The sequence below is a fragment of the Panicum virgatum genome, chromosome 4N (genome assembly GCF_016808335.1).
Source record: "Panicum virgatum strain AP13 chromosome 4N, P.virgatum_v5, whole genome shotgun sequence".
NCBI lineage: Eukaryota > Viridiplantae > Streptophyta > Magnoliopsida > Poales > Poaceae > Panicum > Panicum virgatum.
The window spans coordinates 16,704,014-16,721,289 of record NC_053148.1 but is presented as its reverse complement, the minus strand read 5'-3'; the positions used below and the strand labels follow the sequence as shown (position 1 = coordinate 16,721,289).

General features: G+C 42.5%; 1 long non-coding RNA gene across 1 annotated transcript; it reads left to right on the top strand.

Moving 5' to 3' along the window:
• Positions 1-1,051: 1,051 nt before the first annotated feature.
• Positions 1,052-4,768, top strand: LOC120671551. The gene is made up of 2 exons (XR_005673670.1): positions 1,052-3,687; positions 3,954-4,768. It is a non-coding gene; the product is annotated as an uncharacterized LOC120671551 (long non-coding RNA).
• Positions 4,769-17,276: the final 12,508 nt, after the last annotated feature.

Sequence of the window (17,276 nt, the reverse complement as noted above, 5' to 3'; positions counted from 1 at the left end):
AGAAGAACAGAGAGACATGGGAGCTCAAGATCAAGGTATGAAATCCTAATCCGAGCACCCTGATGTAGTTCACTCTTAGCCTAGTGATCCTATACATATCTAACAATGGCACTAGAGCCATCTAAACCTAAGATTGAACCCTCTAAGTGTTTAATATCATGCTCCTGTTCATGTTCTTGCCCTAAAATTAAGTCCAAACTATATTGTTTGTCCGCACTTATAAGATCAAGGGCCCTAGGGTTTCGGTTCAAGCATTAAAGAAGAAGGGGATTACGAGTTTACAAAACCTAAGGAAAATCCCCAAAATCCGAAACCCTAGCTACAGTGAAATCCCCAAATTCCCAAAACCCTAACCCTAAGGTCTAAGAGAAGGGTGAGGGGACGTACCTAAGGGGCCGCCGTGGTCATGGTGTCTCGGCGCCGCCACGGCAGGTGCATCAGTGGCAGGCGCGCCCAGGTTTTGGCCCCGAGCGGTTATGCCGTCCCCACTGCAACGGCGAGATGCCGGCTCCCTCCGTGAGCCGCGCGCCGCCAGAAGGCCGGCCGCAGGCCGGACATGGCCCCCTCGCCGTCACCACCGCGGATCCCGCGGGTCACGCTCGCACGGGAGGCCGTGCCATTAGGGCACCGACGATCTTTGCTTGACGGAGCTGCACGCCGGCCACGACCGCGCGCACCTCCGGCGAGCAGAGCTCGGTGGCGCCGCCCCTCCTCCGGCACGTGGCCGCGTTACCGGTGCCGTCACCTTCCCGCTCGCCACTCGCCACCGCCGGTGTGGAGAGAGAAGGGGGAGGGAGAAATGAAATTAGGGTTCGCGGGGAGGCAGCCAGCCGGTGGTTTTGATGCGCGCCGCGCGCGTGCGTCGCAGCTGCCTCGGGCTGTGGCAGGCCGGAGCAGGTGCTCCACATTCCCGGCCCAGGCCCAGGTTGTCGGACCTGGAGCCCGGGCGGGGAGGCAGTGCGGCATAACGGGCCGGGCCAGTTTCGGCCCGGGTCGGAAGGATGGCATGGCCCAGTTAATTTTTTTTTCCTTTTTACATTTATTTTTCTGGGCTGCACTATTAATGGGCTGCATAGTATTGGGCTAAAATTCGTTATGGGCCAAATTCTTTCAATATTTTCTTAAAAAATAAGAAAAATGGTTTGGGCTGCATAGTGCTAGGGCCTAATTCCCCTCTCTTGGGCTTAATTAATTTTAATTAACTTTTAATCCCCTCTTAAGCCCAATAATGGTAACAAATTTTACTATGTTTTGGAATGCTAAAATTTTGGCTAAGTCCCAAACTTTACTATGATTAGCAATGTCTAAATTTTGCTATAATTTTGGATCTCACAATTTTGGCCCAGATTTTATAAGATATTGAAAATAAGTAAGTTTTGGGCAAAATTAGATAATAAGTTGAGATAATTTAGACTTTTGGGCTAAAATTTTAAGGAATTTTTCCTTAAGTCCATTTGTGATTAAGTATTTTCCTTATGTTTATGAATAAGCTTTTTTCATGATGTTTTAATGATTAATTTATATCTAAGGTATTTGATTATTTGATTATTATGTTTTGCCATTAGTATAATTTAAGTTTCCACCAGAAATTATGAAATACTCTCCATTTAAATTGGAACTATTTTTCAGTGAAGCTTTAAATTCAGTTTAAGTCTATTTGAGGCATTTATTTGTAATGTTTATAGCTCAACAATGATAAATTACTTTCATTATGAAAATAATTTATCTGCCACATACTTACGTGCCACTTGAATTGAGGCTTAATAATGAAGCATCTTATGACTCATAAGTATTATCAATTATGTGAGCATGTTATACTCACAAAATTGATATGCCCATAAGTGAATCATAAAGTTTAAGACCCATTTTGGGAAAACTCAAATAATGACATCTTTTAATGGCCAATTTTCTAAGAAATTAAATAATGGGCTATATTTGTTTGATGTCATTAACACTTTTGTTTACGTTTGGAAAATGTGCATTCCATTAATAACACCACTAAGGAATTACTTATTATAATGATTGGAATGCACAAATTCTAATAATGGCTCTAACTTATAATTTTATCCTAGTTTGGAATCAATCCAACGGAATATTTAGATCCATGATTAGAATTTCAATGATGATTCGTGGTTGTATTCTGACCAAAGTTGTTTACAATCATGGATTATCATGATTTGATTCATTTATTAATAAAGAATATTATTCTTAAGCCATGCATACTTAGTGAGTCCAGTTTTAGACATAAATCTTAATAGCTGGCTTTTGAATATTTTTTTAAGTTGAGCCACAAATAACGTTGATAAGAATGTCAGGGAAACACTAAGTTTTCTCTGATAAGTGAGAATTTGCTCAAAAGAGTATTGGCATAACGTAACCGATTATATGACTTTCGACTACATACTGAACAAAGTTGTTTGTAGCCACATGTCATTCTCATCCTGAAGATTATGATTAATTTTGTGACTCATGACTATATACTGACCAAAGTTATTTATGGTCATGTGTCACTAAAATTGATTGTGTTATTAAGTTGCCAGCTCTAGAGCAATTATGGGTATAATTATAAATTAAGATAGACTGAACTATTGATGACTAATGTCAATAATGATTATGTTTATACAAAATTAAGAAATCTCTTATTAAGAAAAATCAAAGAAGTACCTTAGTTAATGATTCAGTTATGAGAAATTATGTTGAAAGGCACATGGGTCATTTCCAATAAAGTTTCCGCTGCAAAAGAAATAACACTCTGGTTAAGTGTGGCATACATTCATCATTCTGTCCAAAGCTGATTGGTGAATGTGTGACTGCAAAATTTTGTTATTCCGGTTCATCTTCTAGCCAAAGCTGATTTTGAATCGGAGTAATGAAAGGAGTTTATATCTAATATTAAGTGTGGATTGTGTTTATCATTCTGGCCAAAGCTGATTTGGGTTATGATTCAACAAAAGAAGTTTTATGCACATGATATTAAGTGTGGCTTGTACTTATTCTTTTGGCCAAAGCTGATGAATAAGTACTGGTTCACAAAATTCTGTTGTTCTTTTCCATTTCTGGCCAAAGTTGATTTTGACTAGTTCAATAGAAGAAGTTTGTGCTGATACTTGCTAAAGTATTCAATAAAACCTCTAAAGATCAAAAACTAATGAGTGGCACTAAGCAATTAAATGAGAGTATCTATGCCTCATGGAAAGAACATCTGTTTATGGATGCAAAATCAAACTTATGAATTTTCCCTATTGATGATAAGAATTAATTAAGTCATAAGTTTCTAATATGGTTGTTTTAAATACCACTATTAGAAGTGAAGTGCTTTTACCAGCACCTCATTAATTCTTAAGATCATAACTAAGATGGCACATACAAGTGTCATAAGAGGTGTAGTTCCCATTAGAAAAGTTCAATACTAAGGATATTGATGAAAAATTAATGATTTTATTGGTCATCAATATCTAATGGGTATATATTAAGATAGGTCACTTATGGACAAATATCCGAATCAAGGGGAGCAATCCCTCAATTCTAGATAAATGTAAGAATCAGGGGAGTAATCCTCAAGATAAGTTATGTTAAAGAGCACATTTTACATTAATGGTGAGTTATTTCCTTCATTGTGTATCAATAAGGATAGGATAATGTGATATGCCTCTGGGCATAATTAAGATCAAAGAAAATGAGACTAAGGTAATAGGCAACGTATGCTATGCAAACCACCTTTGTATGCAAACTATGGAAACTCCCATCTGGACCACCGGATCAAGATCCAAGGGGCATGAGGAGGGGGGGTAATTTTACAATTAACCACCCGTCCTTGGATTAGGTAATCACACTTTTGCAAATCCCCCCTCCCACTCCCCCTGCGCCGCCCCCTTGGATCTTGATCCGGTGGTCCAGATTGGAGTTTTCATAGTTTCCATATGAAGGTGGTTTGCATAACATACGTTGCCAAGGTAATAAGATGAGTCTCTAAGTAATAAAAATCCTAAGTTCTAAAGAATTGTATTTATGAAAAGGAAGATAATGTCATTAGATTCCATTAGTATAAAATTATGTTTATTTCTAATATATACATTCATGTTACTTTTATATGTTGTAATAAGGATAAACAAACAAATAAATAAAGGTTCTTCGAAATATGGTACTATTGCATAAACCACATTTCGAAGGGGAGAGTGGAACCTTCATTAAGAAAATATTTTCCACCTCTTTATGTCAGGTAAGAATTAAATATTGAGAAAAATATTAAGATAAGTTTATCATGTGTTAGTTTCTTATGTGTCATTTAATTGACAATGTTATTCTTATTATGAGCTATATGCTAGCCTTAGAAATGAATATTATTTCAGTATCATATCTCACCACTAATATCGCTAAGTTGAGAATTAGATGGGAGCTCTAAAGCAAGGAAAAATAATATTAAAGGAAAATTAGTTAAGCTCACTTATGAAAACTTGCTTTAGCTCCTTGTGGTGCTTTTGTGCCCACATGAAGATTTTTGATCAATCCCACTTAAAGTGAAAGGCATATATATAAGAAAAAGGGATTGATTATGTTATATAAGATAAAAAGAATTGATGACGCTTGTTGCTCATCATTTGAAAAAACTATCGAGTCCATAAGTGATACATAAGTACAAAAGGAAATAAGTTAATTAAGTTTTAAACAATAGGGATATTGTGTACATAAGATTCAGATTTTCTTTTATCTGGATACTAAGATTGTCTTGGTGATATCTCTTAAGTTTTGAACAATAATGTTCACCAAGGTCCAGGTAATGGGTTGATTCCCATTAAGGGCAATAAATTTACTTATGTTATGGCAGACGTAAGCATTATGTGTTTCATTAAGTTTTGAGTTGCCCTAAATATCCTTAAAAGGACCGAGATATTTGGGAAATAAGTCCAGGACTGGACTCCTGGAAAAATCAATTAAGAACACTTTGCCTTATTGACATAAATGTAAAGGTGTTATGTTACATGCCCACAAGTAAAGAGTCCAATATTTTGGACAATCATGCTACAAGAAGTGTTGATACTAAGAAAATTCCACATAAAGTATTATCAACACTCTTGTGAGAGAAGTCATATGTGGAAGGCTTCAACCAATACTTTACCTAAAGGCATCATTAAAAGATGCAAGTTAATGTGTGGCATGTCCTGAATTATACACCGTCAAATATGGATTTGTGTCCCTAATCCATATCATTTTAAAGATAAGAAATTGCTTTAAGCAATTTATCCTGGAAATTATTAAATAAAAGAGTGCAATTTTGGATCGAGTAACATATCGAGAGGTATTCCCAGACCTAAGACATTGTGAAAGATTGAATCCAGAATCAAACATAAATATTTAAGACCTAAAAGAACTAAGTTTAAGACTAAGTGGTGCTTGACAAATTATGTCATAAGTGTTGAGCATCAAATAAGTTCTAAGATTATGGTGCTCAATATGTAAGCATTAAGTGATGTGACATAAGTCCTAAAGATTGACCATCATGTTTAGAGGCTTGCCTAATATATTGCAGGCATAAGAAATTAAAAGACAGCCTATTACTAAGGGACAAGTTATGATTCTGGAAATATGTTGGTTTTCTTTCTCCTTTCAAAGTGCATGCACATAAGAATATATAAGGATAAATATATATGTTTGATATATATAAAGGAAAACCAACTGCACTCAGGGACTATAATAACCCCCATCTCCCCATAAGCCTAAGAGGAATCACTTTGATTTTGAATGGGAATCATGGTCACTTAGTCCTGTGGTACTTAATTGACTGCAGTGATTGATTGATCTGGTGTACCATCTTTTGAAAAGTGAGTTCATAAGTTTTCTATAAGCATAAGGAATAAGTTTTGGAGCTCCTAAGTTAAAGAAGTTCATTTGATATGAGGTGACGTACTATAACAATTGCGTTCAATGGTATGTGTATAATTCACCATTGTAATGTTTTTGCTTTGGTGCATCATTTCGTTGAAAAGTGAACTTATAAGTTTAGCCTGATGATCAAGGGGGAGAATTTTGGTGTCAACGGGCTGATCACCAGTCTAAACTGGGCAGCCGTCACTTTTGACCTAATTAATTGAGGGGGATGATTGGACCCCCTCTGTTGGCGCTCCTTAAGTATCCATTTTATCCCCTGTTTAACTTTGATAATGGCATGAATTTAATATCAAAATCACTAACCATCCTAACCTCGGCCCAATTATTGGTCATTTTCACGTTTGCACATATATTTTGGAGGTACTTCGTTTTTGCAGGTTTTTGACCAATTTTGGAGCATGAAATGGCGAGGCCCACGATCACGCGATGACACGAAGAAAGACGAAGGCCAAAGCCCGAACAAAGGATCGAAGGCCATGATGATTAGAGGCCCGTTCATGCACATCCACCCTCCAATGAAGCCCAAAAGACAAAGCCCACAAGATAAGATCAAGATACTTCGAGGCTAAGCAAAGCAAAGATATATTTAAGGAAGGATTTTCCATCCTATCCTTCTCCTCGAAGAAATCTCGAAGATAACGACGTCTAAAGGGGTGCAATCGTGAAAGACATAAACTCTAGAAGATTCCAGGAGACTTGGGGAGAAAGATGAACACGAGCCGACGAAGGAAAGTGCCAGGCCGGCCGGCCTAGGCTCATTGGGCCGGCCGGCCCAGCCCTTTTTTAGGTCGGTTCGACCTCCCCTTTGACCGAGGGTTCCCTAAGGCTATTTAAAGACCCCTCCCCAAGGTTCACGCAGAGATCAATTCAGGAGACGACGCCAAGGAGCAGAGAAGATAGAGGGACACCTCTCAGAGAGCCGAGGGTCGTGCTAGTTGTCTAGGGTTCGCCCTAGCCGACGTGGGAACCTTGCAAGGAAGACCACGTCGGAGTTCTGGGGCTAGGATCATCAAGATCAAGGTAGGGGCCCGGTTGTGATCTTGTGATGTACTATCATTCATGGTGAAGTTATTTGTGATTCCGAATGTTTAGCGACCATATTCTCTCTTTCGATTTCGTTCTTTTCTTTGGGTACGCTTCATCCTAGATCTATTATCGAGATAGATCACTTAGCATGATCTTGTAGTCATGGTGGCTAGAGGTTCATGGCGGAACTACCAAAGGGGGTTCGACTTGCTTCAGGGTATCTTTGTTGAAAGGGGTGGCGTCGTGACAGGCCGTTGCCACTAAGTAGGTGGGGTATCGAGGGATCGGATTGGAGATTTTGAGTTTAAAGATGCTTTTCATTGAGATTCACATCTATCTTACTTCACTTCATCTAGCTGGAACTACAACATATGCATGATCTAGGTGATCTAGATTGGTTATCTCTAACTTTCTCTTGCTACCTTCGGTGTTTGTCGTGTTTTTAGTAGATTAGATTCGTTTTCACCATCTCAACACAAAGGAATCTCTATGCTAGTAGATTGTTTCTTGTCTCTTTGGTTCCGTGGATTGATAAACCATGGGGGAATACTCTAAGGGAAAATCTACATGAAACTGTGCGCTTGTGGTATATAAATCGGGGGCGCTAAGGAGCGTCAACAAGCTTTTCTGGCGCCGTTGCCGGGGAACCATCGATTTAAGATCCAATCTTACTTGCATTCGTAAATATTTCTTGATTTTTCTTTTTGACTTTTTTTAGATCTCTTATTTTTCTGAGCTAACTAAAAAAACGGATCTATTCCACGAAAATCAATCTAATCTAGAGTTTGCTTTATTTTGCTTTATTCATCTTTTAGATCTCGTATATATTTTTTTTCTTTTTCACTAACCCCTAACAGGAGATGGACGGGAGCCTCTCCAACAAACCCGAAAATTTTGTGGATGATCCATAAAAAATTTACAGGCAAAGGAGACGAGAAGCACGATCAAAGAAGCTGGAACTAGTAGATCCAAAAGTTGAAGCTGACGGTTCATCGTCTTCACCTCAAGCAACTCCACCAACAAGTCCAAAGGAGGCGCCACTTCACCAAGGGATGGCGCTACCGGAGCCGGAGCGTACGATCGGAGAGCTATGCACTCCGGACGTTCGGGACTTGCCGATCCAAAATCTCGACAACATCGGAGCTCCGTTCGAGATCAAGACTTCAATCATAAGGATGGTGCAAAGCTCGCCCTTCACTAGAAAAGAAGACGCTAATCTACACCTTCAAGCGTTCCTCCAACTATGCCGCACCTTCGACATGCAAGGGATGACTCAAGATCAAATAAGAGCGAGGCTCTTTCCATTCTCTCTACTTGGGAGAGCGCTGCAATGGTTTCATTCTCTACCACCGCGCACGGTGCAAAATTGGGAGTCCTTAATGAAAGAATTCATGACAGAGTTCTACTCGCCAGGCAAGACCCAGATTCTGTGCAACAAGATTGCAACATTCGCGCAAGCACCGATGGAGACTATTGCGGAAGCCTATGAGTGCTTCAACGACTACATCCGCGCCATACCTCATCACAAGTTTTCAAGGGAGGATGTGGTCCAGAAGTTCTATCAAGGCCTCACTACTGCATCAAGGGGGATCATTGACGCATCGGCCGGAGGTTCTATCATTGAGCTCATGCCTACTCAAGTTTTCAAGCAATTCAAGAAGGTTGCGGACAATGACGCATGGGCATCATCACTCCAAGCTGTGGGCGCCGCGAAGAGTGTATTACAAGTGGAACGCGAAGAAGTGCTAGAAGGGAAGATCGACTCGCTCATGAGAAGGTTGGAGAAGATGGAAGTGGAAAAGAGAGAAGCCCAAGCTATCGATTTGAAGGTGGCCAAAGCGAGGTCTACATGTGAAAAATGTGGAGAGTACGGCCATGTACAAAAGAATTGCCCGGAGGAAGCCAAGATGCTCGACTACATGAAGAAGGGAGAATGGATTCCGCCGACCAATTTCCACTACGGGCAAGGTAGACCCCAATTTAATGCAAGCTCTTCCATTCAAAACTCAGTGCCTCTTCGTATACAATTGAAGGAGTTCATGGAGGAGCAAGGCAAGATCAACAAGGACACCGTCACCAAGTTCAAGGCTATGGACAAGATTTTGGAGAACCTTGATGGCAAGGTGACGGAGGTTGGGAGCTCTAACCTTCAAGTACTCAACATGATGAAGATGCTAGAAACACAAGTAGCACAGCTCGCCGGACGCCTATCTAGCAACGAAGGAAAATTGCTCGGACAACCTCAAAGTCCGGAGATGGCTAAGGCAATTCAAACTCGCTCGGGAAAGGAGACCGAAGAACCCGAACATGCAGGGGGAGCAAGGAAGCCTAAGCCAAGAGTTGAAGTGGAGACCATCATCAAGGAGAAGGCACCTACTCCTATGTCAGAGATAGTCACCGAAGAGCCGGAGTTTGAGCTAGATGATATAGACACCAAGATTCTACCACCAAGGCCACGATACCGCAAAGGTAAACATGAAGATGAGCAATTCAACAAATTTGTTGACATGGTACGCAGGTTGAGCATCAATATGCCGCTCTTGGACGCTCTACAAGTTCCGACGTATTCTCGCTACTTCAAAGACATCATGGGAAACAAGCGCAAGATACCGCCAAGCACTGTCAAGCTAACCGAGGAATGTAGTGCGGCAATCGCTAATGAAGCTCCTGAAAAGAAGAGGGACCCCGGATGTCCTACCATCCCGTGTTCCATTGGATCTCTTATGTTCGAAAGAGCACTTTGTGATCTCGGAGCAAGTGTGAGCTTCATGCCAAAGAATGTGTTTGAGAAGCTACGCTTACCGGAGCCGGAGCCCACCGCCATGTGCCTAGAGTTAGCGGACAATTCCGTTCGCTATCCTTTGGGAACCGCCGAAGACGTGCCCGTGAAGATTGGAGAACACTTAGTCCCCGTTGACTTTGTGATTCTCGATATGGGAGAAGAGAGCAAGGCGCCTCTCATACTTGGGAGGCCTTTCCTCAAGAACGCAAGGGCGAACATCGACGTTGGCAAGGGGGAGATAAAGTTTGACATCAATGGCACCACAAGCGAATTCAAGTTTCGTCCACGCCTTGAGGTATGCAACATGATCAATGTCAAATATGTTCCGCCTCACCGCTGTGTCACAAAGGAGAAGCCGGAGAAAGATGAGGAGCCAAACAAGAAGGAAGCGAAGAAGGAGATAGTAGTCGTCGCGTCCATCGCGACAAAGAAGATCGTTGCACCCGTTAAGAAGAAAGCTAAAAGCCCGCCTGTGAAGACCAAAAAGAAGACTAATGTAGAAGACAAACCCGCACCAAGGATTATGCGGAAGAGGGTACCCAAGACTGCAGCACCATCACCGAGCGTTGGTCCGAAGTGAAGAAGAAGAAAGTCTAGCTATAGACTATAAATGAAACGCTTTGCGGGAGGCAACCCGTTCGTCGAGTCAAGAATAAAGCTGCCGGGAGTTCATCCCGTTCGTCGATTCAAGAATAAGCTGCCGGGAGGACAACTCGTGAAAGGTTTAGGTAAGTGAGTCGAGAATTTTGCTACGCAAGAACATGATATACTTTTGAACAATTGGTAGTTCGGTCAAACAATTCGATTTGGATTTTATTCGCTCAGTCATTTCGATGTTATCTCTTATTCTAAACCAATGACATGAGCCATCCTATGATTTATTTGCCTCTTCTTGAGAAAGCCACATACAAAATTCCATACCTATTTTTGGCGACCGTCCTCTCCATGACGGCCGGACCAAGTTGAGATAAAACACACGAATAGAGCCGCGCTATGTTTATATCATTTGAATTCTTGATGCGTAGGTTCGTGCAAACATAGAGAGAATTTTCAGTTTCATCACCATAGGACTAGAATTTTCCTAACCTTAATTACTCTCTTTTTCAAAATTCTCTCTCTCATTTTGGCAAAAATTAGAACCTAAACCCAAGACCCACGGTTGAATTCGAGATTGTTCGCTATCAATTCATGAAAGTGAACGGTTCCGGTGCAATCAAAATTAATGTAGTCAGGAAATATTTTTTGACTTACAAATGTAAAGATGTTTCAATCCCCCCTAATTATTCATTTAAACTCATTGCATGCTTTGAGACAATTCTGAAATTTCGAAGTTAGAGGAGAATTAAACATCTAAGCATGATTTGGAAAGGGTTTATGTGCTTGATTAACATCCATTGATCAAAGTGAGTTCACGGGAAAGAGTAGTGCTCTCTACCTACCACCACATGCAAATAATTCAAAGGAGGGAGCAGCCATGCATGGGAAGGACATATGATTTTCAGCAAAGATGGCACCATGTGATGCATGATGAAGCATGGGACAAGGTGAATGACACAAAGTAGAGAAATAATGTTGCAAGTGGACATCAAAGGCAAAGAAGGAGTGGTTCACGGGATTTGGACGGTGCAAAGCATGCAAGATGTACTGGACAGAAGCGAATAATTGCACCAGGAAGCCACCAGAGAAAATTGAAGTGGAGAGGAGCCAGAAATCCCCTAGGCCGGCCGGCCTGGCCCCTATTTAACCCCTCTGGTGCTCCCCTTTGGCGGGTATACTCACTCAATTCCTTGCTTATGTTCTTCAAGTTCTTTGCCCAGAAACATCAGTTAGAGCCCTGAAAAATTCGTCCACCAAAATCTACTCCAAAAATCTCAGAAAATTCACCACAATTTCTAGTTTGTTCCACTCTTCGATATATTGTTCTCCCGCCAGCAAGAAACCCCCGGTGTGTTTGTTTTTTAGTGTGTGCAGCAAGGAGTCACCATGAGTGGCCTCATGAAGTTCATCGCCGGGAGGAGAAAGACGCGTTCATCAACATCCGACGCATCGGCAAGTTCTTCGCGGAGGCACTCGGTCTCCGAGTCTCCGCGAAGCCTGGAGGAAGACAACCCCGCACCGAGGAGTGACATGCTGCTCCTTGGTGGGATGAGAGACCCAAGAAACTCCTCCTTGAGATTCACCGAAGGGATGCCACCTCCTCCACGACGTTCGACAAGGTCATCCGCACCACCACCATACAAGCCCAAGAATTCAGAATATGGGTTTATTATCTTGTCGAAGGAAGAAGAAGAAAGGCTCAAGTTCATGAAGGGAAGACTACGAGCAAATTATGATTTTGATGATGATGCATTGGTGAAGCTGGGATTTCATCATGACATCTATGAGCTCTTGGAGAACATCGGTTGGAAGTTATTTTCCGACGGTGTCACGGTTGATATGCAAGAAGAAGTGGCTCTTGAGATGTTCATGATATTAGAAAAATCAACGGAAGTGGTGGATGATGAAGAAGTTCCATGTCTGAAATTTAGGCTCAAGAATGAAGAGAAAGTAATCACCTATGGTGAAATAGGAAGCTTGCTCGGATTCAAAAGTAATGCATATGAAATGGTGCAAGTTGAAGATGGAGAGCTTGATGAATTTTGGACAAAAATAGCAAAAGATGTCAACCGCCAAAGGAAAAATATAAGTAATGTGACCCTCCAAATATTCCACTCTTGGTTGAGCAAGAGAATCCTCGGGAGGATGAGAGAATCGAAGGTCACCGACCAAGAATTAAATTGGATGTATGCTGCATTGGTGAAGAAACAAGTGATTGATCCCACCTACATCATGGTTGAAAGGTGGATTTGTGAAGCATCATCCGGCACGGGAGAAGTTGGTTCGTGATGTTATCTCACAATGATAGCCCGAGCCATGAATCCAAGGTTACGAGTGATCCAAAAATTTTATGTCCCGGGAAGAGATATTGGGATTGATCATTTGAGGCAAGGTCATTATATCAGAGGGGATGAAAAGAAAGGATTCACTATTTCTGAGATGGATATTTCCCTCCCCGATCAAAGGCTGAAATTATTTGCAAGAGGGAGGACTGATTGATGAGTTGAAAATATTGGAAAAAAAGGTGAAGAAATAAAAAAGAGGAACGTTAATTGAAGGAACATCAGCATCGGCACAACAAGAAGACTTGGAAGTAAACCTTCCACCGCCAAGTTCTGCTTATTGGAGGAATGAATTTCAAGGTGCATCAAGTGGACAGGGATACCCGCAAGGATGGACGAGTCAATGGGAAGGAAGCCAAGAACAATCATGGGGGCACGCTGCGGCGGCATCCCCACCATTTAGCAACTATGGCTACCCACCCTCGTCATATCAAGGAGAGATGCCCGACCCGTCATTTGGAGCACAATATTTTGACCTCCCTCAACCGGAACAAGGAATGAGAATCATGGGTGCCTATGCGAGAAGAAACATGGAAGATATAGACGTCATTCGGAGGCATACAACAAAACTAGAAGATGAAACTGCAGGAATTGCATATCAAATGGGACTTCTAGGCCTGGCACCACCAGAACAATTTAATGGAGGAGCATTTCAGCAGTATTATGACCAAGGATACAATGCAAGAGCCAATCAAGGAGATTGATCGACGGCAAGACCATGAATAAAATGTCACACGTGTGGTTTGGATTTTCTATTTCTTTTCATTTATTTTCAGCATGTGTGCAAGCTTGTGTGTGCGTAGCAATTTTCTGTTTTTCAGCATGTGTGCAATTTGCTTTCTTTTGTCTTCATCACCATGATAAATAAATGCATCACCTACGCTTTAATGTTATGGTTAGTAATGATGATAGAAAGTTTGTGCCATGTTAAAATATGATGATCGTTGCCGCTTTGTCTACTTTCTTGTGCTTGGTTTATGCATGATTAAACTAATGCTCTCTCTAACATGATCTGAAAATTAATTAAATGTCGGCTAATTCAATTGTGGAGGTTATGATAAATTAAGACCCATATCTTTTATTCTTGCTCTCTTACTTAAGCTTGTCAAGGAAAATTTAATTTGGATTTAATTCTGAGCTAACCTTGTCAATGATACCTTTTGCAATTGCTCTACCCTTCTACAAACCTAAATGATACATCATAACAAACCATAGAGCAAGAATTATTTTCAGGTGCATTAATTTAGGATTTATCTTCTTTGGTACGAGACTAAGAAGCTGACCATTCCGTATTTTTGCGTACCTCTCTTTTGCTGACCATTCTATCCATGCATTGTGAGTTTCTATACCGGGAACATCGCAAACCTCGCTGGATATCCACCCCTAACCAAAAACATCTTTTTGTGAAACACCTCCTTGACCACAACCTATATATTGAGTATATATTTGTTTCGACGGCAAAACAGTGGAATCAAGAGCAAAATTCAGTAAAACATAAGCTTGGGAAGCATCAAAGAGTTCGCAGAAGAAAAATCCGAAGAAGTGGAGGCCTACAGGCAGTAGGCCGGCCGGCTCAACACCCCTAGGCCGGCCGGCCTGCCCCTTTTCCTCCTCTGTTGGCTTCAATCTTTCACGAGGAGATGCTCCATTGAATTCCAAAGTTGAGTCCAGAGAATTGATAAAGGTTTTGTGCACTCACTCCATTAAGTTATCATCACTTCATTGCTCGGGGACAAGCAAACGTTCAAGCATGGGGGGAGGTGGAGTAAGTGCATTGTGTTGCCAATGGTTCTGAGGAGCAAAAAGAATGAAAGAAAAAAAAAGAGGAAGAGAGAAAAGAAAAAAAATGAATGATGATGAAAAGCTCATAGGTTCTGTTTGCTTCATTAAACTCCAGGTACTTTGAAGATTATTCTATACTCAATTATTCCAACCATGTGCAATCCGATAACAAGGACTTCAGTTGTGCCTTGGGATCAACCGTTGCCATTTGCACATGTCCACCATCTAAAGTGTGTGTTCCATTCTCTCCCTCTCCACAAAGAAATTATTTTCCAATGGTCTTTTTGACGAGTCTCGGTAAATCCATAAGAAGTATTTCTTATTTTAATAATATCTTGATTATAATATCTTTTGTTAGGACTAACCTTTCCAGAGCTCCAAATAAAGCCTCACACATACATATGAGAGAAAGAAAAGAGGTAGTTCTAGCAAGTTTGAGAGACAAGATGAGCTGAGAGTTTCCATGAGCAAATTGCAATGAGATTTAAATTATTGATCTTGATTTAGCATTACTTATGGAACTTACTTTCTTAATTCTGAGACTTGTTTAATTTTTAGAGCATGTGCTTAATAATTGTGGGGAAGCATTTAACTTGTATCTACCTTCCACATTGAAAAAGCTGGTTACAACTTGAACTATTAATTGAAAAATATTTTTTTTGGGAGCATTGTGTTTTCTCGTGTATGATCAAGTGCAGGGATTGGACACTGAAAGGCAGCGCTGATTTTTATCAAAGACTTACTCGAGGACGAGCAAGGTTTAAGCATGGGGGGAATGTTGGCGCTCCTTAAGTATCCATTTTATCCCTTGTTTAACTTTGATAATGGCATGAATTTAATATCAAAATTACTAACCATCCTAACCTCGGCCCAATTATTGGTCGTTTTCATGTTTGCACATATATTTTGGAGGTACTTCGTTTTTGCAGGTTTTTGACCAATTTTGGAGCATGAAATGGCGAGGCCCACGATCATGCGATGACACGAAGAAAGATGAAGGCCAAAGCCCGAACAAAGGATCGAAGGCCATGATGATTAGAGGCCCGTTCATGCACATCCACCCTCCAATGAAGCCCAAAAGACAAAGCCCACAAGATAAGATCAAGATACTTCGGGGCTAAGCAAAGCCATGTACATCAAGATTGCAAAGGAAAGATTTTCTCCCAGTTCTGTCTTTGTGTAAAAATTTAATTTCGCATTCTGATTCTCGAGATTTTACCTTTCTAACCCCCGCGTGGACCTCTACTCTTGTTGCTACAACTAAGATCTGTATTGAGTTGCTGGACTGCCGTACAGATCCGGACCCTCTTGCTGCTGGGAGAGAGGTCCGGACCCCTAAGGACCAGCTCTGGAAAGGGGGTACTTGTTTCCTGGGGTGGTCCGGAGCCCTGTGTAGCCGCTTAGCCGGTTCCGTACCCAAAGCCTACACACTCCACCACCCTGTAACGAGTGCCCTAGTACCCGGGGCTGGGTAATTAGGGGCCTGGACCTCGTTCCAGCTCAAGAGTTGGCTTCCTAAGTCCTACACGGCATGTCCAGCCCTATATCTCAAAGGATTGAGTACGACAAAGTGACCTCACCCACTACTGCGAAGGGTCTGGGACGTTGAAGCCAGGTCCGGAAAAATCGTGCTGTTTCCTGGAGTGGTCCGGAGCCCTATGTAGCGCCTTAGCCTGGTTTCGCACCCTAAGCCTGCGCACTCCACCACTCTGTAACAAGCACTGAGCTACCTGGACCTGTGCATCTAGAGCCCCGGAACTGGTACCAGCCTGGGACCGGTCCAGGATGAGTCCCGCAGGCCTGCTACTAAGCTGTAACTTTGAAGTGGTACACAGGTTAAGCCCTGACTGGTGGTAGCCAGCCTCAAACCATTGAGCCTACCTACTAGGGGGTCCTGGCATCCGCTTCAAAGGTTTCATGCAGATCAAGGTCCAGTCTCAGTGGTAGACAGACTCAAAACAACTGAGTCTATCTCCCAGGGGGCCCGGAGCATCCGCTTTGCCCCAGACATCATGAATGGATTCTGCATGCGTCAAACAGCTAAGTTGCAGTACCATTACTACCATATAAGCGAATTTGATTCTTCTCTCTGTAGTTTTGTATGCTACACAGGGAACAAGACGCTCGCTCGCCTTGCAAACTATGCGGCACCTATGCCCAAGGAGGTCCGGAGTATCTTCTACGGCTCAGGTGGCAGACAGGTCCAAACAACTGAACCTATCCGCCAGGGGGCCAGGGCGCCGAGGTGCTGCATACCGCAAATCAGCAACTGACAAACAGCTAAGTTGAAGTTTTCTTCTATTTCAAAAATTTCAACTAGCACAATGTTTGTTACATAACGCAAAAGATACAAAGATACAATGCCCAGCTCAAGGGTCTGCAGGCTCCCACTTGAAGTAGGCGGCAACGAAGTCGACGACCTCCCGCATGCTGTCCCGAGTGGCGGCCTCCGTCTCCGCGACAGGACCATCGACCACGGGCGTCAGTGAGATGGCCGGGTCGTGGCTCCGGAGGCAGGTCAGGATGTGCTCCGCCACCATCCGGATCAGCTCGCGACCCTCGGCTTCGAGCTGGCCAGCAAGGACTGGCTCCAGACGACGGAGCCTATCCGAAGCAGAACTCAGCACTGGGAGGGCGTCAGCTATCGAAGCTGGTGGCTCCGCCACCTGGATTGGGCTCATTCCAAGTGGCACCAGTGCTAGGCTCGCTTCGGCCGCCCAGTCAGCGATCCGCTGGGCCCCCACGCGCTGGTCCTCCTGGTGCTTCCGGACCGCCTCTTGGACCGCCTCTTGCATCCGGGAGTCCAGAGCCACCTTGGCCACCTCCACCTCGCGGGACCTTTCCTCGAGCTCGGCCTTCCT